Source organism: Dasypus novemcinctus, chromosome 12, assembly GCF_030445035.2.
Source record: "Dasypus novemcinctus isolate mDasNov1 chromosome 12, mDasNov1.1.hap2, whole genome shotgun sequence".
NCBI classification, from domain to species: Eukaryota; Metazoa; Chordata; class Mammalia; order Cingulata; family Dasypodidae; genus Dasypus; species Dasypus novemcinctus.
Window position 1 is genome coordinate 10,019,218 of NC_080684.1, and position 25,606 is coordinate 10,044,823.

The 25,606-nt window shown below is 41.1% G+C and overlaps 1 pseudogene; it reads left to right on the forward strand.

Annotated features, from left to right (window-relative positions):
• Positions 1-324: 324 nt before the first annotated feature.
• On the forward strand, positions 325-1,755 carry LOC101423049 (dnaJ homolog subfamily A member 1 pseudogene; annotated as a pseudogene).
• Positions 1,756-25,606: the final 23,851 nt, after the last annotated feature.

The window sequence follows — 25,606 nt, forward strand, 5'->3', positions numbered from 1 at the left end:
TGCAACTGGAAGCAGGACACCAGTCCCTAGAGATTAGTTGCTACTCACCTCAGACTTTGGGAAAAAAGGCATTAGCATTTAATCAAACTCTCAGAATTGAAGTGTTAGAAATTTTGTGAGCCCCCATGACCAGCTAATTTCCCTACCTCTTTAAAAACCTCTTATTCCATTTTAAAGTGAATGGAGAACTTCCGGGAAGGTGGTGTCAGATTAGGTAGGCACGGCTCAGCTCTCACAAAAACAACAGAGGAAGGGCAAAAAGCCGTCCGAGGAGCTGCTTTGGGGCTCTGCAGACCAGGAGAGTGCTGTGCACCCCCCACGAGGATGAGGGACAGAAAGATGAAGAAGCTGAAAAAGAAACCACGAGTTACTAGCCAGGGCGGCCAGGAGAGGCGGCCACCCTCCACCCTCAGGGAGAGGAGCCTGGGTGAAACCTGTGGCTCACTGCAGCCAGCTGAGGGGGAAACAAACATCTCCCTGGGAAGGTGGAGGGTGCGCTGGAAGGTGAAAATTGGTTTCTCCTCAGGGTACCTGGCCAGCAGAGCCCACTTTCAGTCTCACTTCTGGCAAGACCAGAATCACTGGCAAGGGGAGATAAAAAGGAGATATTTTCATGGAAAGGTTTGCCAACTACGACCATCTGCTGCTTGGCAAGAAAACTTCAAGAAGGAAAACTCTTTTTAGGGTCCCTTGTACCCTTGATCTGGTCTGCACCCCATTAGTGAGTCCCTGGTCCTATTTTGATAACTTAAACTGGACAATGTTAAAAACTTAGAATAAGTTGAATCAAAAATCAAAGAAGAGCTGTGAAATGAAACCTCTACACAAGATAAAGAAATTGACTGTCAGTATAAATTCACCAACATATCCAGATGCTTAGATATCAGCAAAAAGTTACAAGCCAATCTAAGAAACAGGAAGCGATGGCTCAGCCAAAGGAACAACCAAAAATCCTTAGAAGACACAGGTTGTATGACAACTAATCCATGATAATCACACAAACCTCCAAATCAATTCAAGGAATTGAAGGAAAATATGACTAGAGAGAAAGGGTATTAAGAAGACATCAAAAAGAAACTTTCCAGAACGTTCAGTGAGAAGTGGAGGAGCAGCGGCTGCCTGAGCTGTGCACAGTGGTGTGCTCTTTCCCCTTCCCCTTACTGGCCTCAGCCCTCTCGCCAGCTATAGAAAAGAGTGAAAGAAACCACCTACTATGATCTTTTAGGGGCCAAACCCCATGCTACCCAGGAAGAGGTGAAAAAGACTTACAGGAAACCAGCCTTGAAATACTACACTGATGAGAATCCAGATGAGAGTGAGAAGTTTAAACAAATTTCTCAAGCTTATGAAGTGCTCTCTGATGCAAAGAAAAAAGAATTATATGACAAAAGGGGAAAATAGGCCATCAAAGAGGGTGGAGTAGGAGGAGGTTTTGGCTCCCACAGGGACACCTTTGATATGTTTTTTGACGTGGTGGAAGGATGCAGAGAGAAAGGGAGTTAAAAATGTTGTACATCCGCTCTCAGCAACTTTAGATTTCTATAATGGTGCAACCAGAAAACTAGCTCTGAAAAAGAATGTGACTTGCAACAAATGTGAAGGTCAAGGTGGTAAGAAAGGAGTAGTAGAGGGCTGTCTCAATTGCTTGGTACTGAAATGCAAATAAGAATTCACCAGATAGGACCTGGAATGGTTCTGCAGATTCAGTCGGTATGTGTGGAGTGTCAGGGCCAGCTTACAGTTACCAGGCCATAAAGTGTAAGTCACTTCCCTCACCAAAGTCTGTTGCCACATGCTGGGGCAAGATTGTCTGCCAATGGCTGCCAGGGTTCAGGCTTCCTTCTCCCTCTTAAGTTTCCATGGGCCCAGCTTCTTCCTATCTCAGCAGGAGGATGGTATAAGGCTCATCTCTCCCCAGGGCTCGTTTCTTTCTAAGTTCTGCTGCTCAGTTCTCTTCACAAGGTCAGCTGTAAAACCATCAGTCAAGCAGATTGTCTCTCTTCCCAGGGCCTCTGCCTGTCTAAGGGAGCCTTCTCTCCTTCCTCACAAATCAGCGTCTCTGTGCAGTTACTTTCCGGGGCTACAGCATCAAAACGCCCACTCTCTCCTCTGCCATGTGGTTTTCTCTGTGAGTTCCCACCCACAAGGGGGAAGGGATTCGATGTCCTTCTGAAGTGGCCAAATCAAAGCCCTCGTTACGATTTAATCACGTAAAATTGAAACTTCTGGATTTAATACAATCTAAAGGGAACATGCCCAGAGAAACAGACCAGTTTACAAACATAATCCAATATCTATTTTGGAATTCATAAGCAATACCAAACTCCTACAGACATTAGAGGAATTATACGCCATGATCAAGTGGGTTTATGAAAGGGTTATTCAACACAAGAAAATCAATTAGTACCTTAAACTACATTATAAACTGAAGAAGAAAAATCACATGATCTTCTCAATTGATGCAGAAAAGACATGTGACAAAATCCAGCATCCCTTCTTTATTAAAAAAAAAAAACACAAAAAATAGGAATAGAAGAAAACTTCCTCAACATGGTCAAGTGCATACGAAGAACCCACAGCTAGCCCGCTGAGATCAGGAAAAGACAGGGTGCCCACTGTCACCACTGTTATTCAACATGGTGCTAGAAATTCTAGCTAGAGTAATTAGGCAAGGTAAAACAATAAAAGCAACCAAATAGGAAAGGAAAAAGTAAAACTGTCACTATTTGTTGATAATATGATCCTATATCTAGAAAATCCTGAAAAATCCACAAGAAAGCTACCAGAACTAACAGACCAGTTCAGCAAAATGGCAGACTAAAGATTAATAACAAAAGTCAATAGTGTTTCTGTACACTACTGATGAGCAATCTGAGGAGAAAGTCAGAAAAAAATTCCATTTATAATAGCAACTAAAAAACTGATGTACAGATTCAACACAATCTCAATAAAAATCCCAAAAGACTATTTTACAGAAATAGAAGAGCCAATTATCAAATTTATTTGGAAGGGTAAGGGGCCCCAAATAGCCAAAATGTCTTGAAAAAGGAAAACGGAGGCTTTTCACTTCCTGACCTGAAGCATTTTATGTAGCTACTGTGGTAAAAACAGCATGGTACTGGCATAAAGACAGACAGAATGACCAATAGAACTGAAATGAGAACTCAGAAATAGGCCGTCCCATCTAAGGTCAAGTGCTTTTGGACAAGGCTGTCAAGCCCTCCCAGCTGGACCAGAGCCGTCTAGTCAACAAATGATGCTGGGAGAACTGGACAGCCACATCCGAAAGAAAGGAGGAGGCCCCTACCTCACACCTGACACAAGAATTAACTCCATGTGATCAAGGACCTACATATAAAGGCAACACCATCACACTTCTCAGAGAAAATGCAGGCTAGCCTGTCTTCCAGATCTTGTGTTAAGTTTGTTCAGCCCTCCATCCTAAGCACAAGCAACAAAAGAAAAAACAGATAAATGGGACCTCCTCAAAATTAAGCACGTTTGTTCTTCACAACATTTTGTCAAGAAAGTAAAAAGGCGGCTTACTCAATGGGAGAAAATATTTAGAAACCACATAGCCAACAAGATTATGATATCTTTATCAAAAGAGATCATGCGACTCAACAATAAAAGATAAGACTCCCAATTTTTAGGTGGGCATAAGACCTCAATAGACATTCCTCCAAGGAGGAAATACAAATGGCCAAAAGGCACCTGAAAAAAATGTTCAGCATCACTAGCTATTAAGGAAGTGTAGCTCAAAACTACAATGAGATACTATTTCACACCCTATAAAATGGCTATCATAAAAAACAACAGAAAACTACAAGTGCTGGAGAGGATGTGGAGAAGCGGTACACGCCTTCCCTTTTGGTGGAAATGTAAAATGGTGCACCCTCTATGGAATTCAGTTTGACAGTACTTCAAGAAGCCAAATAGAGAACTGCAGCATGATCTAGCAATCCCATTACTCGGAATATACTCAGGAAAAAAAAATATTTTTTAATAATATTTCAATAAAATTTTATTTAAAAAAAAAAAGGACGTGAATGGAAACCCTTTGCTGAATATTCCCACCCCACTGTCCTAACTTCTCTCCCCAAAGAGGTACTGAGTTTCACTGATGGATGTAACGAGCGCTGCGTTTTAACAAAATGTGCAACAAGGAGGACTCCGTAAGACCGCGGCGCTCTGCGGGGAGCAGGTGCTTGCCAGCCCCCTGCTGGCTGGGGGCGCCCAGGAGCTGGCTCACGCCTGGACCGCCCCGAGGCCGCCTGCCGGCGCCGTGCCCGCCCGGCTCCCGCCTCCTGCCCGGCTCTGGGCCTCCTCGTCTGCAGGCGCCAGGACGCTGTAATGGGCCTTCGCCGCTGCCGCAGTTTGCCTACAGCCGTTCCGCGCTCCCCGCGCGCACGCCGCGCTGCGCCGAGCGCCACACCCCTGCCCGGCCAGGCCCTCCCGGACCCAGCGCCTGCGGCCTCGGGTTATTAAAAATACCCTCAGCAGCCCGGACTCCACCGGCTCTGTTCTCATTTGTCCGTCTTTTCCTTGCCCCGCTCCTTTTTGCTTTCGGATCCCTCCGACAGAAGCCTATGGTTGTCTGTCCGGCACGTTTTCAACCCTGCGTGAAGCGGGTAGGGAGTGGAGGGGTGGAGAGAGATGGCCTGTGCCTGGAGAGCAAAAATGTGACATGTAGAACTGATTTTGAAAATCCCTGGTTGAGGTTTTGGAAAGGGGTGTTTTCTCCCCCATCTTTAATTTATCGTTTAAAAATAAAAGCGCCCTTGTCTAGGGGAAGAGAATCAAAGGATAGGCGGCTTAGACAGGGAGCAGGCAAGACCCAAAGGGTCTCCCCAAACCAGGAGCCTCTTCCTGGAGCCGGCTGCGCGCTTGGCACCTGGCTGCCCCCTCCCCGCCCCAGGGACCACCCACCCACCCTGCAGACGCTCACACCAGGCAGAGCCCCGGAATTGCAGCAGGTAAGCTTCTCGAGTGGGGAGGCCTCTGTAGATCAGTAGAAAAGAAAAACATGCAGAGAGACACACACACCCATATATAACACACGTACATACTGGTAGTTCTTAAAAGCAGGGTGCGTGCTTTTGTGATAGGAACCTTTTATCTTGGTATTCTCCCCAATGCCTGGGAGAGTCGATGCTCTATAATGCATGAGTAATGAATGAATTGATCAATTAATTATAAAAGGATGAACGATGAAAGGTTAAATTAAAGACTATGCATCTTATTCCATTTAACAACTATTTATTGAGCACCTACTATGGATGTGGCAGGCACCTTTCTAGGGGCAGTCCTTGCCCTTGAGAAGCTTATGGTTCATTAGGGAACACAGACAAATAATACCAGGGTACTGTGTTAAGTAGCCTGAGGCTATGGAATTCCAGAAGGAGGGCTAGGAAGGGAAAAGGAGACTGCAAAGTGAGATCCCTTATCAGAACACAAGGGGAAAGGCCAAAGGTGCAGAGAAATGAGGACTGAGACACAAGGAGAAAGTTCTGCTTTCAGGCAGGCTACAAGAAGGTCCCAAGCTAGAAGGGGAAGTCCCCTGCCTGGTAAGAAGCAGGCAGCGCTTCCATTCCCAGAGTTCTTGGTGAGAAGAAGGAGAACCCTCCTGAACTGGTACTTCTCTTCAAACCAGAAGGCACCCAAGACCCTGAGGGGGTCCTGGCCACCCACCCTCCCCTACCTCACGGTCTTTGACACGGTGCCCGGTGGGGGACCCTGGGAACCACCCAGCCAGGCAGAGAGACCTCCGGGGGCCACAGAAAGCAGGGACAGGGCCGGCAGTGAGGGAAAGCTCCGCGGTATCTTGCATGTTTAGATCTCAGGTCCTCCCAGAGGCAGGATCCCAGATCCTGGAACCCACTGGTGAACTGAAGCGAAGGAAAGTGTGACCCCTCAGCTCCGCAGCCCACTAAAGAGATGGGATGGAGGAAGGGCCCCGCACCCTTTTGGGGCAAATGTTATCTACTTCGGTCTCTCCAGCATATCATTTTTTTAATGACACCATCAGAAAAATATGACCCCTCCTTTTCTTTTGGAAGTGGCCGTAGTCACTCTGGCTCAGGGTTGCTGGGAGAGGTAAAGGAGCCAGTCAGGATTGCTGGAAGAAGTAAAGGAGGTAGAACCCAGCAGTGCTCGGTGCAGGGCGCATGCTAGCCAAGGCTGCTCCCTGGGGCGTGGGCACTGGGCAGCTGTCAGGGCCCTGTACTTCCAAGGGCCCACTTGGCCGTTTGGTGGTCTGCTGTCACAGGCTTGAAATTCTTCACATTTTTTTTTTAGCAAAGGGCTCCACGTTTCCATTTTGCCCTGGGCCCCGGAGCTTACGCAGCAGGCCTGAAGCTCAAGGAGCCAGCTTGCTCAGGCTTTGCTCAGGGAGGCCCCTCTGGATCTGCTCCAAGTGTGATAAACTCTCACAAAGTGGGTTCCTCTCCTTCAGAGCACTTAGTTTGGAATTCTGCCATAATTACTGTGATTATTTAATTAATATTTATCTCCCCTCTCATAAATAAGCTCCGTAAGAGCAGGGACCTTCGTTTATCACGGAACCACTGTATTCCCTCCACAAGTGCCGTAAAGCCGAGCCAAAGCTTTGGTGGTTTTTGTTTTCTAGTATTTGTTAAACATAAAACCTCTTCTTTTTCTCCCCTCCGTAGTCTAAAGCAGAAATGTTGCCCGGTTATTTTCCCTTATGTTGGGCTAAACCAAATATTGGGAAATCCACCTTTTTATGGCAGCTTAAGAAATTAAACCAAATGAAACTTACTTTTTTTGGTCTTTTTCCTAAGGTGTACCAGTCCATCAGGAGAGCAAAATTTCAAGTCTTTCTGGACACTTCCTGGGCACTTCCCGAGCATCTTTCACATTTGATCAGAGTTTTCCTGTCTAAATGTTAACCAGTCTGGATTTCCATTTTCTCATCTCTAAAAGGAGTTGTTGGGACAGAGGATCTTAGCCCTGCTGATGGAAAGTGCACAATGTTAACCCAACAATGAAGGAAACATGGGAGCAAGTCCAGGTACGTGCTGCTTCGAAAGAAAGGAAAATAAGTTTACTGTGAAAACAAGTGAGGGTCTGGGATCTAGGACAGCAAGCTATCTACCTAAGCCATTATTATGTTTGGGGAAAAGAAATTGATACTAAGTTCTTAGAAAAGATGGTCATTTTGCATTAACTAGTACCTAAAGATAAAATTCTCTTTGGCTAACAGAAAGGCGAATATGCAGCCTCTGAAATATTCATTGACAATATGATTTAACAAAAAAGCTAAATACATCATGGAACTGTCAGTTTGGATGAGGGTAAGTTAAGCTGTGGTCAACTGAATCAGGATGGGTCTTTTTTAAAATAATTTTTTACTTTATTTTTAAAGGAGTTTTAGGTTTCATGCATTACATCAAAAATACAGGGGATTCCCATTTACCCCACTCCCTCCCACACACACGGTTTCCCCATTATCAACATCCTTCATTAGTGTGGTGCGTTTGTTACAATTGATGACCACATGTTGAAGCATTGCTACTAACCGCGGTCTATAGTTTACATTATGGTTTACACTTTGCACTGCACAGTTTTATAGATTTTGACAAAATGTATAATGGCTCATGCCTACACACGTCTCAGGAGGATCTCACTGGCTACCACAGTGTATTAGTCAGAGTTCTCTAGGGAAACAGAATCAACAAGGGATATCTGTCGATAGTAAGAGATTTATCAGAGTCTCTCACACAGCCATGGGGATGCACAAGTCCAGGTTGTGCAGGCAAGCTGCAACCAGGAGCTCCGGTGAAAGTCCAGTGAAGATTCTCGACGAGTTCTAGGAGATGTTGGCTGTCCAAAGACAAGTGGGGAATTCTCTCCCAATGCTGGAATCATTTCCCCTTTTAAGGCATTCAACTGATTGGGTTAAGCATCACTCATTGCTGATGACAATCTCCCTGATTGATGTAATTATAACCAGCTATCTATGATTTACCGCTGCAATAAAGTCAAAGTCCATAAATGCCCTTGTATTACAGTTAGCCCAGTGCTTGCTTGACCAAACAACGGGCACAGTTACCTGGCCGAGTCGACACAATAGCCTAACCATCACACACAGTGAACAGTGCTCAAACGGCAGGGCTCCTGGGGGCCCCAGAGACATCTAAACCCTGTAGGCAGGGCAGACAACCCAGGAAGTCAGCACCTGTCAGTGAGCCTTTCCTTGGAATATGTGATGATCCATCTCCCCACTCTATCAGAGTTAGACTCATTTATAATTTTCCTACACATTGTTCTTCTGTCCCATGTATTTGAATCTATAGTTAGCACTATACCCATTAAATATATGTCCAGATGAGTCTTAATCCTGTTGTCAGGCGGTCTCATAAAGAGAAAGCCACAGGGAAAAGCCAAAAGCCGGAAGTCAGCTAGAACCCAGAAGAGAAAGGAGAGGACATCACCCCTTGACAGGAAAGCCAAGGCACCTTAAGGATTCCTTAAACCTTCAAGTGGCTTAAGATTTAAGGCATTGGGAAGCAGTTGTGGCTCAAGTAATTGAGCTCCCACCTACCACATGAAAGGTTGTGGGTTCGGTTCCCCGTGCCTCCCAAAAAAGGAAGAGGAGCACACAGTGAATTCAAACAATGACAGGGTGGGGAGAAGTTAAAATAAATCTTGAGAAAAAGATTTAAGGCATCTACCAGTGATTCTAGCTTTAAGGCATAAAAATATGGATCAGGAAAATAATATGAATTCTCTGGCAAAAAAAATAAAATAAAAATTGGCTATGACAATATACAAAAAAGTATATTTTTAGAAACTGCTTAACAAATATAAGGACTTGTAAAAAATAATAAGATTGGTTCTTATCTGGATAATCTCAAAGCATTAGATAAAAAGAACTAGTGGTAGTCAACTTGTGTACCCTGCAGGTGGGAGAGCCAAATTGTATGATGATTCTGGAGTGCGATTTTGCAATATAGATCAACTACCCTAAACATCTTCCTATACTTTGAACCAGAAACTCCACTTTTAGGAATTTAGCGTAAAAAAGTAATTAGTTTCCCAGGCTGCTATGACAATGACTGCACAAGGGGTTGCCTTAAACAATGGGAATTTATTGTCTCGCACTTTAGGAGGCTGGAAGGCTGGTCTCCTCCTGGGCTGGCAATCCTCAAGGTGCCTTGGCTTTCCTGTCAAGGGGTGATGTCCTCTCCTTTCTCTTCTGGGTTCTAGCTGACTTCCGGCTTCCGGCTTCTCCCTGTGGCTTTCTCTTTATGAGACCTCCCCCAACAGGCTTAAGCCCATCCTGATTCAGCTGGCCACCGCTAAACCGAAAGCAACATCTTCAGAAGGCCCTCGTCCCAGTGGTTCAGACTCACAAGAATGGGATTAAGATTAAGACTGTTTTTCTGGGGCACATAATTCAATCTGCCATAACAGGAATATTGAAAATCTATGAAAAAATAAAATAAGACGAAATAAAAGAAATTTTTCAAAAGAAAACAATAAAAATATAAATAAAAATAAGTAAATTAAAAGTAAAAAACATTTAAAAATATTTATATAAACTTATTCAGCACAATGTTGCTTAACATAGTGAAAACTGACATACAACCAAAATGTCCAACTCTAAGATAATATGTTAAATGAATACTCAAATCATTAAAATAATTATTTTGTTCCACATATGGATCCCATATACTAATGCGAGATCTGTATGTAAAGACCTCACATACTAATCACAATTAAAAAATCTTCACTGAATAAAAAGCAAGTTTAAAAACCTTGTGTAAACTCATTGACTAGTATATTTAAGAGCTGTGCATTTCACTGTATACAAAATTTACCTCAAAAAAGAAAGAACCAAAAGAAAATATTGAACCTTAGTCCATGACGTGCATGTTGAAATATTTATGACTTAAGTCACTAACACCTGTACCTTTGAAATGCTTCAAAAAAATAAGTGAATTGATGGGTGGTAGATGGATAGATGGAAAGATATGAAGTAGAGCAAATATAAAAATTTGATTGTGAAAAAAACAGCTCTATATAGTAGTAGCCCACTTTGGCTCTGTGTGTTTTAAAAATTATATATATGAAGCAACTTTTTCACAAGTCTATAAAAATAGAAGCTATGGAGTTGGGGTGAAGAAAGAGAGAAGGAAAAATTGAAAGAGTATACCAAAATGTTGAGCGCCTTCTCTCAGTCCCAAGTTGGGAGTGTGAAGTAAAATAGGTATGTTCATGATCAAGCTTTTAGAATTATTGGAGTTAGGGTTGGGCTGGGTCTTATATTCTTACGATGATTGACAGTGATGACTTCATCTTTTTATTTGGGACCATGAGGAATGAGATTATTCTTTCTCTAACAACAATACCCCAAGTAGCAAGCAAGCAAGCTTTTCACGATGTAGAGCAGCATTTAAAGACTGCAGAGCATCAGAATGTTGTGTTTCCTCTCTTCTTTGACATTTATGTATATTTTCTTTGTAATGATGATTTGTCTTGTAGCTTACCTTTTTTCATGGATAAAGGAGTATGTTACAAGGCAAATGGCTGAAAGTTTCAGCCAGTTGGGCAGAACTTGTTCAAGGCAGTTCATTTTCAACACTACCTGGAAACATCTAAAGGGGCTGTTAGGGAAACCTTTGATGGATTCGTGTTTTGAAAGGGCATGTACCAAAGATAGAAAGGCAAGTGAGAAGCATCCATAAGATTAGGACAGGAAAGTTAAATAGCACAGTGAGCTAAAGCTTAGGAGAAAATGCTAAGAAAACACAAAGGCTAACTATGTTCAGATAAATCAATGAAAACACACATCCTGGTAAAGATTGTGTAAAAGTAAAGTAGAACTAAGAAAGAAGAGAACACAGGTCCCTGATGGCCTCTGCTTCACCAAAAAGGACACCCAGGTTGGAAAGATAAGAAAAAATAGAATTTAGAGGAAATTGAACAGTTAGGTAAATTACAATGTTTTCTATCTTTAGCATATTAGACAGTCCCTAAAAAGCAAGTTTGTGAAAGTTTTTAATGACATGAAAAAACACAGCATAAGATTAAGTGTAGGGGGAGCAGGATACAAAATTGTTCTCTCAAATGATCTCAATTTATGAAGAAATAAAATCAAAGGATAAAAATACCAAATGGAAATATGGCAGAATAACATTGGTTGTCTGGTAAGATTACAGGGATTTTTTTTCCTGTTATGCTTTCATAAACTTTCAAACCATGAATATTTAATACTTTTATAATCAGAAAAGAGAAGTAGAAAACTGAAAGGAAAGTAAAATAAGGAGCCCAAGATACTTGAGGCCATTGTAAGGCAGATGTGAGCCAGTGGTAATTTAAATGAGAACAAGATTCTGGAGCCAGAAGTTGCAAGGAGGAAATCACTGTCAGTAATCCCTGCTGACTCAAACATTAAGCAACCAAAAATCTTTGAGCACAAATATCTAAGGAAAACTCTTGATCTGATAGCTTTGAAAACCTGGAAAAGGTGATAGAAAAGGCACAGGCTGATTCTCCCAGTTAAACTTTATTCTGCCCAACACTCCCATAGATGTGAGCTTTGTCCTGCTCGTGAGTATTATCAAAACTTGGTAGAAACAAGATGCAGCCTCTCTCTTCCTGGTCCTTGGTGTCCGTAGGTCCTAATACAATCTATTTATACTGAAGGCAGCTGGAAATTAAGACATGGGCTCTGTTTTTTCTGGGCCCAACATTCTCTCCCAGAGTCTTATTCCTCACTATCGTCTCTGTATTCTACAGTCTCCCTCTACCGGCCTCTTCCAGTCTCAACAGCGGTCTTCTCTGCTCGACCCACCTCTTCTATCCATTCCCTCCAATTTCGCGCTTCCACAGCCCTATTTGGCCACGGGCCACTAAGAGCCAGGCCTGACAACATAGTAGGATATTTTCCAAAGTGCGCTCCTCCTAACTGCAAGATTCTCTGTGACACTCCATGGCCAAAGAGATTGACCACCTAAAATCTGAGAAACTCCCTTTTAGGAATTTCATTATCTCCATTAGCATATCAAAGGTTTTGCAAATGCCCACAATAAAGAAATTTGATGAAATTTGACCATGTTTAGGGAAGTGGACTTTGTCCAATGGATAGGGCATCCACCTACCACATGGGAGGTCCGAGGTTCAAACCCCAGGCCTCCTTGACCCGTGTGGAGTTGGCCCACACGCAGTGTTGATGCACACAAGGAGTGCCCTGCCACGCAGGCGTGTCCCCCATAGGGGAGCCCCACGTGCAAGGAGTGCACCCCGTAAGGGGAGCCACCCAGCGCGAAAGAAAGTGCAGCCTGCCCAGGAATGGCGCTGCACACACAGAGAGCTGACACAGCAAGATGACGCAACAACAAGGAGACACGGATTCCCGTGCTGCTGATAAGGGTAGAGGCGGTCACAGAAGAACACACAGTGAATGGACACAGAGAGCAGACAACTGAGGGGGGAGGGGAGGAGAGAGAAAGAAATAAAAAAATAAATCTTTAAAAAAAATTTGACCATGTTTAATAAACTTCTCTTATGCTGAAATATTTTTAATCCATTACCTGTTAACTTCAATGAATGGGTGATCTTGGAGTCCACTTTGACAAGAGCTGTATTAGAAGCTTCCTCATGAATTAACACTATGGCCTTGAAATTACCTGTAGCTGCAGTGCTCTTGTCTAATATATTTGTGTTGGAGCGAGGGCACCAAGGGCCCTTTAGGGAGTCAAGCTGTAGCCTCTGGCACCAAACTTTTCATGGGTATCCAACCTGCCCAAATGGAAATGGAATCCTTCCTTCTACGTCCATTGGCTGGGGTCCTGGTCTAATTACTTCACTTCCCTGATCTTTTCTCCTGGGCCATGTTCTATTTCTTCTATCTCTGATATTATCCCCCAAAGATGATCCTGCATAAAAACTCAATCAGTGGTTTTAACAGAGAGGTCTTCAAACTACCTGGTATCCAGTCTTGTTCCCTACCTAGCTTTTCCAGGGATTTTCTAGAAGGGTTTGTAACACCTTCCTTGCTTTCTCTGATGATTAACTCGTATCTTAACTCCGTCATCATTTCAAGAACTTCTCCCTCGCCAGATCAAATCATCTGTAGTCTCTTGTACCAAGTACCTCTCCATGCAGTACATATCAAAATTACCACTTTCCATTAATTTGTGTGAACATACAATTGATGTCAGTCTCCCCCATTAATACTATTACACGATAAATTGCTGTGTTTTACACACTATGGAAATATTTCACAGGTATTTTTTCCATTTAATCCCCACAGTTGACCACGGAAGTGAGGAGGTTCAACAGTTACTCTCACACTATAAATGAAGAAACTCAGGCACAGCGTGTTGGGGAACTTGACCAAAGTTACACAACTTCTAAGTGACAGGCTAGAATTTGAATCAAAGCATTCTGATTCAACGACCCTTATTTCTTAGCTACTAGGCTACATTGTCTTGCACTAAACACTAAATTCCATAAGAGAATGAATCATTCTGACTTTGTACACCACTGTACATTTTATTATATTTTTGAATTAATAAATTAATGGGGAAGCTGCAGTGGCTCAATCGATTGGACTCCCGTCTACCATTTGGGAGGCCCTGGGTTCGTGTCCTGGGGCCTCCTTGTGAAGGCAAGCTGGCCCCCACCCATGGAGAGCTGACAGCCTATGCTCATAAAGAGCTGATGCAGCAGCAGGATGACGCAACAAAAGGAGACAAACAGGCAGAGTGGAATGCGCAGCAAATGGACACAGAGAGCAGAGAACATGCAAGCCTCAAAGGGGAGTTGTAAATTTAAATAAATGAATAAATAGGTGAGTAGCCAAAATTCAAGAATAACATCCAAACATTTTAGGAATGAACAACATATAAAGTACAACTCTTCCATAATCCTACCACCACCTCTCCCAGGGAAAACCATTTGCAGCAGTTTTTTAACAGTCCCTTGCCCAAAGCAAGATTCCATTGGGCAGTGTCATAAAATACATTAGACATCTGTCTGATTTCATGACTTTCTGAGAGTTCATGAGAATCTGAATCACTCAGAACACTGCCATTAACGTTGGTCCATTGTTTGCTCACTTCACCTCTCCCCTTCCCCCACCACCATCACAAACAGTCACATTTTGCTTAATATTAACAGATGGTAGATAAGCAGATGTGTATCATCAAAGCAATAAACAACATTATTCATAATATCTTTATGATCAAGAAAAAAGATAAGAGGACAGTGACGTGGAATCAAAACCGAATGAATAACAAAACCAAAAAAGGAATAATTATTAGATGTTGAATGTGGAGACAGGTCCACAGCAGTTCTGTCCCTTTTTCCAGCCTGTTCAACATTTCTAACGACCATTTCAGTCACTTCAATGAGTTTGACGCTGATCATTTCGTAGATAACATGCAACTGGGAGACAGAGATACTATCTCCAATGACAAAGTCAGTCTTCAAAAGTATTTCAATAGATGGAAGTAATGGGTCAAAATCAACAAGATTAAATTTAGCAGGATTTAATCTAAAGTTTGAAGTTAAGGTCTAAAACATAATATAAATTTATCTAACTTTAATAATATACATTTAGAACAGCAGCCCCATTTTCTTGTTAGTTTCTTAAAAAAACCTAGAAGCAGCAAAAAAATGACTGTGCAAACCACACTAATGTAATGGAATGTCATCAACAAACTCGGATGTGCAGGGAATGGCTATCCACTCTAACTCAGTTTACCTTCTGGCTTTTTCCGGGTTGTTCTCTCTGACCCTGGCTGACTGCACATCTCTTCTGCAGCTACCCTGGATCCATAACCCCCTGGGTAGGGCGGCACCTTCCTCTCTGGCCTCCAGGATTTCTCCTTTGAGCATTGGGCCACCTGCTTTGACCTTCAATTACCTCCTTTATCCTTTTATGAGGTTTCTCTAGTTCCATTTCCTTGTAGCTTCACTTTCTTGGTCTGTCCTTCTCTCTGGTTAGATTTGTCTGAAGTGTGTCCCCTTCGTTGTACCCACCATAGGGACTACACAGTAAGTGTTCAAAGAACATTTGTCAAACTAAGTGGAAGTGAAGGTAAAGGCAGGCAAATTTTGTTGAACAAAGCCACAGTCCAAGCAATCGCTGTCCAAAATACAACCAAATGCTCATGAAGCAACCAACATTAAAATCAAAGTGGTTTTAGTCAAAGGTTTTTAGTCAAATGGTTCCTTACATGGTAAGGGAATTTGGCTCATCCATGACCAATTATATGTCTTAACCCCCAAATTTTAATCCCTTTTAAATCTTTGATCCAGTTAAAACAACATTTTTTGTGCTTTTCCAAGAGCTACAATAGTGTATTAAAAATCTAACATTCTCTCCCTCAACTTGGCTCTTCTCTCTTGATCCACCTTGGGTCTTTTTTTTTTTTTTTTTTTTAAGATTTATTTTATTTCTTTATTTCTCCCCACCCCCTCATTATTTGCATTTGCTCTGTCTGTTCATTGTGTGCTCATCTTCTTTTTAGGAGGCACTGGGAGCCAAACCTAGGACCTCCTATGTGGGAGGGAGGTGCCTAACCGCTTAAGCCACCTCTGTGCCCTGCTTTGTTGTGTCTCTCATTGTGTTTTCCTCCTTGTGTCTCTTCTTGTGTCATCTTGCTGCATCGTCTCGCTATCTTGCTTGTCTTCTTTAGGAGGCACCAGGAACCAAGCCCGAGACCTCCCAGTAGTAGGCAGGAGCTCAAGTGCTTGAGCCACATCCACTTCCCCAACCCTGGGTCTTTGGCCAGGATCCTGAGAAGAGAAAATAGACCTTTCATTGTGAAAAGAATAAAATGTTAGATCCTATTTTTCTTAAATGGTTTGACCATAGTTTCCTCTCTCCTTCCATGGACTAGGGTAAAAATGCTTACCCATCAGAATTCATTAACATTATTGTTATAACATGTATGTTAAAAAAAAAAACAGGGTGGAGGAGTGGGGTGAGGAAGGTGGGGGTATATGGGGACCTCATATTTTTTAATGTAACATTAAAAAATAAAGAGAAAAATAAAAAATAAAAAAATCGGTTGAAAAAAAGCACGCTTTTTATGCTTATCAAATTCTTAAATGTCGATATTTCACTTACATAACTTAGAGTATTTCACAAACTTCATGTTCATCAAAGTTATATTTAAGGTGAAACTGTTGTTTTTCTTCTCTTATGGGGTAGAGAAGAACCAAGTTATAGTAAATTTAGTGGGCTTTTTTTTTCCTGTTTGCTCTCCTCTTTTACTTCTTTTCTCGATCTATTATTCTCATTAAATTGTCGTAAAATATACCTTTACCTCAAAGAAAAGAATTCTATGTGGTATTGAGGTTATAAAGAAAGCCTTTCCTTTCATTATTACCAAGGGAAATTTTTGGTAAATGATAGTTGCTTTTTCCTGTGGATCTTTCGCTTGCTCAATCTTAGCTGTTTCGTAATTATTCCACACTTATTGGTTCTCCCTTAGGGCCAAATTGAATTGTTTTGAGTTTATTCCAACCTTTAATATTACTTTCAAATTATTGGGTATCTAATTAGAGAAGGTTTTTTCATAAATCACATTTCAAAGCCGCACCACTGAATGGCTGAAAACCTGCTGTTAGCTTCTCGATCTTTTCTCTCAGGTTCTCCCAAAACAGCTTTCACTGAACAGTGAACGCTGTTGCTGTGTTGCAAAGATGAAAGCAAATTCCATGTGTGAAACCCAAATTGAAATCACAGAAGGCAGGATTCACACTGCTAATTGTTGCTTAGCAATAAAATGTGCAAAACATGCTAATGGGACCGTGTCACGGGCCCCGGAGGCATCTGTATCCACCCTGGCGGTAACTGAGGGTATTAGGCAGCCGCCAGTAACAGGAGGGGAGGAATTCCACCCCTTAGGAGGTCAGGCACCAGTTCTGCCCTCCCTGCTCAGCTGAAAACGAGAAAGCCCCTTCATCCACTAGCTACCACTGTCTTGGTCATCGCAGACCGCCAGGAAATAGCCTCAGAGTTTCCTAGTGTGCTGAAGGAGTCCCTGGTGGAGTTGCGCACACCTACAGGAGATAGACACGATTTCCCTGTTAAACAAAAAGCTTCTCCGTACGGATAGAAGCACAAATCCCAGGCCATGTGTTTGCTAAGGGAGCCAAGGAGAGCCAGAAGCTTCTGTCACCGCCGCCCTCAGCACGTGTGCTCCGTGGGCAAGAGTCATGCCTCCAATGTTAAGGTTATGGCTGAAGAACTAAAAGGAGTTAACTCACCAACAAAAAGCCCGCAGTGTACAAGAATAAAAGGATGTGGGGTCTGAACCTGAGAACTGACTCCAGCCTTCCCTACTTCGTTTTCTTTTGTTTGCTCCACCTTCTTTTGTTTCTGAGGCGGTGTCAAGGTCAAAATTTCCAAGTTGTCTTAAAAGGAATCTCCAGTCTCTCTGGTGGCGTTTAAATGAACAGTATCATGATCAGGCAGAGGTGTGGGGGGATTAAATAAATGGAATCTTGCTTCATATTAAATCAAATTAAGGAAAAATCATACCCACTCCCAAAAAAAGACAAGTGCTTTCAGAGGGAGATAAAAACTCCTGTGAACCACAAGATGATTACTGAGCAGCAGAATGTTGACAAGCCAAGTCACAATTTGCCTTCCTGAACAGCTCTCCCCGATCCAGGTGGCGTGGCTGGGCATGCATATTTGTCCAGCTCTGAGCTGGGTGCTCAGGTTATACAAACACTGTGCAGGTGGTTTCTGACTTGTTAGTGGTATGAAAAGGATAATAGTGGTATGAAAAGGGTAATACGGGCCAATTGGGGAAACATGAGAGACTATATGAAAGTTAAAAAACCTGCATGCTGAAAACGAATTCATTTATTTTGCAGAGTTACATAAACTTTCTTTAATTTAATCTCTTATTCCCTCGATTGTTGGGTGGAAAATCCAGGTACTTAGCACCCAGCGCACACTTCAAAAAAAAAACAACTTGATTTATGATGTATAACTTACACCCTTTATACATGATATTTTAGCAGTAAGCTCAGAAAATTTTCACTTACTTAGCGTATACTCATGTTACCACCACACAGATAAAGATACAGAAATTTCCAGCACTACAGAATCCTCCAATCAATTCTTCTCCAAAGATAACCACCATTCTGATTTATACCACCACAGATTTCATTTTGTCTATTGTTGAATATCATATACACGAAGTCAGAGTTGATTTTACTCTTTGGTGTCTGGCCTTTTACGTTCAACGTTACATCTGTGAGAATGTATCCAAGTCGCATATAGCAGAAATGTGTTGCTTTTCATTAGAGTGTAGTGTTCCATTGGATGACTGTACCACAATGTATCTATCTGTTCTCCTTTTGTGGATATGTAGACACCCCCCCACCCCCAAGTTTGGACTAACATAATGTATAAACATTCTTGCACATGTCTTTTCAAAGGGTTGTACCAAATTACACACTTGTCAGAGATGGAATTCCAGATGCCCCCTTATACTTACCAAAATTGGGTATTGTTAATCTTTTAATTTTAGATACACCGGTGATATAATTTGCCTTTTCCTAGGGACCAGTGATGTTGAAGAATTTTTTATATGCTCTTTGGCAGTTTACCTATACTTTTTGGTAAGAGAGCTCCAATGGCTATTTTTGAGAAGGATGAGGTTTCAGATCAGGGTCTAGGTCTGCGGATCTGTGGGCTCAGGGACTCCACCTAAATCCTCATCAGCAGAGGATGCTAGGGCCGTAGCTTTTGTAAAAGGGGTAACCACGGGAGTGAGTTGCAAAGGTTGTGGGAAGATGGCAGAGTGGGGGAGCCCCAGGGCACAGTCCTTCCACCAAAACCACTATCAAACAGGCAGGAACTGTCTGAAGCAACTATTCTGAAACTCTGGAGGCAGAACACGGTACAGCATCCAGGGAAGAGTGGAAGGAAGAGGCTGCTAAGTTACGGTAGAGAACTGTACATTTCTCTCTCCTTGCAGCAGCTACCGGTGCCCATTGCCCACTCGCACGGCAGCCACCGTGGGGCTCAGTCCCTGGCTAGCTCACTTACGACAGAAAGGGACACAAAAACCCTCTTCCCCAAGGGCGGGGGTGGGTGCAACTAATCACTGATCACAGCATTGTTGAGGGGCTTCGGGCCACGGGGGCACAGCTCTGAGGGCAGCCAGCATTTCAAACTGCCCCAGACAGGGGTGGCCGTGGTGGAGACTTAAAAAGGCTGTGCTTCCTTGAGGCTCTGGGAAGTTGTCGAAGGAGCTCTTGGCACCTGTCCTGACCCCCTTCCTGGGAAACTTTGGGCCAGTCTGCACCCGCTTCAAGGGTCCCTGGCGCTGTTCTGGTGGGAAAGACAACTTGGAAAAGTCCCCTCCATTGGCCCGTGGCTCCCATTATTTGTCTTCCAGACAAAGGAACTTGAAGAAAATGAATGAAATGTAAAAAAACTACATATGATGTCTGGGGCAAAGACCTGTTGGTTTCAAACACACAGGAGAGGGAGGTCTGTCTCCTGGGAAACAGGAGATAAGCAAACTCCTGTAAACAGGAAAACTACAAATCAGTTAACAATGCTTTATGAACATGGACTGATAAAACTGATTTTTTCAATAAATTTTAAACAGATTTTTTGAAGCCCAGGACAAAACAGAGGGCCAGAAAAACAAGGAAAGCCCTGCACGCTGCTTTCACCTTGGGCAGACGTTCCTGACAGTAGAGCAGAAGCTCAAGGAAATCTCTTGTCACCAGCTGGTTAAAAATCAAGAAACAAGACATATGAAGGTATAAACCCCAGAATTACATTCTAAAATATTAAAAAGTGCAGTGTGCAAAAAGGGGTCTAAGACAAAAAAAGAAAAAAAAATCAGGAAATGATGGTTCATCCAAGGGAAAAAGATAAAAATTCAAAAAACACAAATGAAGAAAATGAGAATGTAAACATACTGAACAAATCTTTAAAAACAATCTTAAAATACCAAGGTGATGCAGGAAAAAAAGAGAGAACTAAAGGATATAATAAAGGATATAAGGAAAACAATGAATGAACAATGTCAGCATCTTAGTGAAAAGATAGAAAATGTTAAAGGAGTCAAACAGAACTACAGGGGTTGGAGACCACAATATCAGAAATGAAAAATGCCCAGAGTTCTAGTTTGCTACAGGGCCACTAATGCAAAAATACCAGAAATGGGTTGGATTGTATAAGGGGAATTTATTTGATTGTTTTAGAGGTCATAGAGACCGATCTAGCCAATAACTCACATGGAAGGCACCATTCACAGAATTGGAAGCCAGGTTTAAATGCACAAGAGAGTCTAACAACATTGCATCCATTTTAATTTTTATACCATTTCTAAACACTTTTCATTCAACTTATAACAGATGAACTTTATTTTTAGCACTTCTCCTTTTACAAGATAAAAAAAACAAATCTTTTGCAATAGTTTGAAATAAAAAGATACTTTCTAAGATTTGACTTTAAGAAGGCAAATTGTTAAAAGTTGTTAAGTTTGAATATTATGCTCTTTTAAAAATGAGAAGACTTGCTTTTTTTAAACCACCAAGGACACGATAAGGTTAAAGTGCAAGAAGCCATTTTAATAAAACAGACCTACTGCTTTGTATACTGATTATTCAGGAGAAAACTCTTTATGATCTTTTACTAAAGCAGAATAATGATTTAAGAAATTTTGTCATTTTAATAAGGAAAGAACAAATTTTAATTTTGTGTCAATATACTATTAGATACTGAACTTTATAGAGGGAGCGGATGTGGCTCAGGCACATCCAGTCGTGTGCCTGCTTCCCACATGGGAGGTCCTGCGTTCAGTTTCCAGTGCTCCTTAAAAAAAAAATGCAAGTCAGGGAGCCAATGTGGCTTAGTAGTTGAGCCCCAGTTCCCCACATAAGAGGTCCCAGGTTCTAGCTCCAGCCCCCGGTAGTTCCCCCCACCCCCAAAAAAAGGAGTTTATAGATAAACACATCAAATCATACCCAACTTTGACCACAATAGTTTCCCTTCTGCAAACTTTCTGCACTTTCTGTATTCATTCAGCTTTTACCCACAATTTCCTCTTCCTTAATAACCAGTCATTTCATCCTAGGAAAAAATTGCTTTCTTTTTCCTTAACAATAATAAAAAACGCATTCTATATATCTTAAAGACTTAAGTTACCAAAATGATTTTGGAAACTGTCTCCAAGAAAACTTCTTACAACATGCAACTATTGGCAATACTAAAGAAATTTGTCAGAATAATGATTCGATTTGCTTATATGCAAACATAACTTCTTTTCACTTCAAATGCCTAGTAGCATGCAATACTAGAATATTGATAGCTCATAGGGGAAGGTTTTCAGAAATACATGCTTTCTTTAGTTTACTATTTTATCAGTATTCAAAGAGATAGATTAAGAAACTTTTACAAGACACATTTCTGAAACCATTTTTTGCAAATAAATTGACAGTGCTAATCCATGATTGAATTGCAGTCTTACAAAAGCAGCTAGCATTTTTCTATTTCTTTCTCCCTCTTTTACATTCATAGAATTGTATGATTCAAAAGTCACTAAATTTTAACAGCACCAACTTTATTAATGTGGCTATCCAGTTCCAATTAGAATTAACATGGAAATAGAACAGAGAACCATAATATGGCTAAGTTTTTCTGCTTCTCCAGCAGTTAAACTAATTCCAGTTATGATTTGTTTTACAAAATAAATCCAATTTCAAAATAGTATTGAAATTTGAAGACTCGTTTTTAGGTTACTTTTCACCTTCATCCAATTTATGCTGTGACCAGACAACATCGCAAAAGAAAATCATTTTCTTTTTCTTAAAAAGGTGTCCTGAAAATTTAGACTAATTTTCCAATTTAGAACCCAGAGGCGATATAGCCAGCATATTCTGAGAGTTTCCCATGGCTAGGCAACACCAACAGAAATCACAGAAGCAGAATATCAAAAACCCCAAATCTGAGATCATAGAAAATGCAACTTAAACCCACCAGGTCTGTATTCACAAGCTCAGATCAACTCAAAATTCAAGGAAGATTTTCACACACTTACCTAGCACAGGGGAAAACCCAGCTTCAGAATTGCCTTCACACAAAGCGCCCAGTGTCCACCCACGGCAGAAACCTCACCCAGAACCTCCAGCCTCAGTGCTCCGTGGAAATCCCCAGGCACCTGGTAGGCACGGAGCTGAGGGATCCAGGGAAGCCCTGCAGCTGACATTGATTGGGGCTGCTCTGGGGGCTGCATCCCAGAGCATCATGACTCCTGGCTGGCTCACCAAATCAGTAGTGTTTCTATACACAAGCAATGAATAATCAGAAGAAGAAATCAAGAAAAAAAATCCATTCACAATAGCAACTAAAAGAATCAAATAAATAGTAATACATCTAACCAAGGATGTTAAGGACTCATAGGCAGAAAACTACCAAACATTACTAAAAGAAATAAAAGAAGGAGCAGATATGGCTCAAGCAGTTGAGGGCCTGCTTCCCACATAGGAGGTCCTGGGTTTGGTCCCTGGTTTCTCATTTAAAAAAAACAAAACAGAAAACATAAAAACAAACAACAAGCAAACAAATGAAAAAACCAACTTAGAGGAGCCGATGTGGCTCATTGGTTGAGCACTGGCTCCCCACATACACAGTCCCGGGTTCATTCCCAGCCAGCCCCAGTACCTGAAAAATAAAAAAGAAATCAAAGAAGACCAACATGGAAGGACATTCCATGTTCATGGTTGGAAAACTAAATATTATTAAGATGTGACTCCTACTCAAAGCAATTTATAGAGTCAATGCAATCTCGATCAAAATTTCAATAACCTTCTTTCCAAAAATCGAAAAGTCAACCATTAAATATATAAGAATAGATAAGGGGGCTTGAATAACTAAAGCCAACCTATAAAAGAAGAATGAAGTTGGAAAAATCATACTTCTTGTCCTTAAAACTTATTACAAAGACACAGTAATCAAAACAGCATGGCACTGGCACAAAGACAGATGATGGAGTCAAATTGAGAACTCAGAAATCAACCTTGACATTTATAGCCAACTGATTTTGACAAGGGAACAAAGACCACTGAATTGGGAAATAATATTCTCTTCAACAAATGGTGCTGGGACAACTGGATTTCTGCTGGCAGGAAAAAAAAGGAAGGAAGACCCTTGCCAAACACCATACAAAAATAAACTTAAAATGAATCAATGACCTAAATATAAGAACTAGAACTATCAAACTCCTAGAAGAAAATGGAGGGACACATCTTCAGGAATTTGTGTTAGGCAATGGTTTTTTAGATTTTATATACAAAGCGCAAATAACTAAAGAAAAGAGTAGAAAAATGGGGCCTCATCAAAATTAAAAACTTTTGCACCTCAAAGGACTTTAGCGTGAAAGTAAACAACAACCTACACAATGGAGACAATATTTGGAAACCACATATCTGTTAAAGGCTTAATTTCTAGGCTAGATAAAGAAATTCTTCAACTTAACAAAAAGACAAACAACCTGACTAAAACATTGGCAAAAGACTTGAATAGATGTCTCTCCAAAGAAGGTATACAAATGGCCAGAAAACTCATGAAAAGATGGTCAGCCTAATGAACCATCAGAGAAATGCACATCAAAACCACAATGAGATATCATTTCACACCCATTAGAATAGCTGCTGTTAAAAAAGAAAACAAGTGTTGGAAAGGATGTGGAGAAACAGGAACACTCATTCATTACTGTTGGCAATGTAAAATGGTGCAGCTGCTGTGGAAGACAGTTTAGCAGTTCCTCGAAATGCTAAGGATAGAATTACCATATAACCCAGCAATCCTCCTGCTAAGTATATACCCAAAATAGTTGAACGTAGGGACTCGAACAGATATTTGCACGCTAATGTTCATAGCAGCATTGTTCACAATTGCCAAAAGATGGAAGCAACCCAAGTGTTCATCAATCAATGAATGGATTAATAAAATGTGGTTTATACATACAATGGAATATTATTCAGCCATAAAAAGGAACTAATTCCTGATACATATAGCAGCATAGATGAACCTTGAAGACATCATATTGAATGAAGTAAGCCAGACAAAGAAGGACAAACATTGTATGATCTCACTTATTTGAAACAATTAGAACAAACAAACTCATAGAGTCATAATCTAATATATAGGTTATCAGGGGAAAAGGTAAGGATAGGGAATGGGAAGTGAAGGCTTAAAATGTACAGAGTTCCTATTTGGAATGATGGAAATGTCTTGGTAACGGGTAGTGGTGATGGTAGCGCAACATTGTAAATGCAATTAACAGTACGGAAATATATCTATGAATATGATTAAAAGGGGAAATGTTAGATTATATATATTGTAACAGAAGTTTTTAAAAACCATGGAGCTACACTACACAAACAGTGACCCCTAATGTCAAACCATGGACTTTAGTTAACAGTACAGTTATTTTAAATGTGCTATCATAAATGTGTTAATAATGAGGTGGTCTCTATAGGAACTCTGTATTTTACCCAGGATTTTCCTATAAACCTACCTCTTTAATAAATTTTATATAAAGATAAAAATGTGCTATCATCTATTGTAAAAAATATCCCATAATGTTGCAAGATATTAGTGGTGGGGTGGTGTATGGGAGTCATGTATTTTTTGCATGATTGTTCTGTAAATCCTAAACCCACAACTTCTCTAATAAAGAAAAAAAGAGTGATTTGTATGTCACTAGAGCTATTTAAGCAGAGACTGGAAAACCGGACATTTGTGAAGGGACGTAAATACCAGCTGGAAGGTAAGATTAAATAAACTTAAAGGGCTCTTCCAACAATGGTAGATGCTATAGCAATTAAATCAGTGAGAACAGGAAGATAGGGTGGAAGTCAGAGGAGGAAGCTTTTACTTTTCTAGTACCTATTATGTGCTAGGAACTGCATAAGACTTTACATGCATTATTTCATTTAATTCCCACAACAATCTTATATAGTAGCTACTACTTATATGAGTTATCCCTTGCTGCATAACTTATTACCAAACACATATCAGATAAGAAATAAAAGGTAAAATAAACTGCCAGTCAAAAACTAAGCCAGATTTTGAACACCAGTGTGTCTAATCCAGGATTTGCCTTCTTAACTATCAGGGAAGAGTTCAAAGAGGAGGTGGGGTGAGAGCCAGAATGGTTTATTCTGAATAAACCTAGAGAAGGAATTGGGGACCAGCAGGAGGAAAGAGGCAGAAAAAAACTAGATACATAATAAGAGAGTGAAGAAAATATGAAGTTTATTTGGGAATGTGATGGAGACAAGAAAGGAGATAACTAAAGTTGCACCAGATTATGGGAAGTCTAGAAAGTCAAACAATCTGATACTGTATTCAAAAGGGATTTATGGTAGGTTTTAAGCATGAAGTGCTTGGAAGTAGGAAGATGAATCAGGTAACACAGTCTCATTCTAATCAATATATCTGAAACTTCCTAGAAGAAAAAATCAGTGTTAAACCAAGTAGATATCCATCTCTACCTAGCAATGTCTTTTAAAGCATGGTTGTAAAAGATTTAATACAAGTAAATATTAATTATCAAGCTTAACATATTTGCCACAGAAG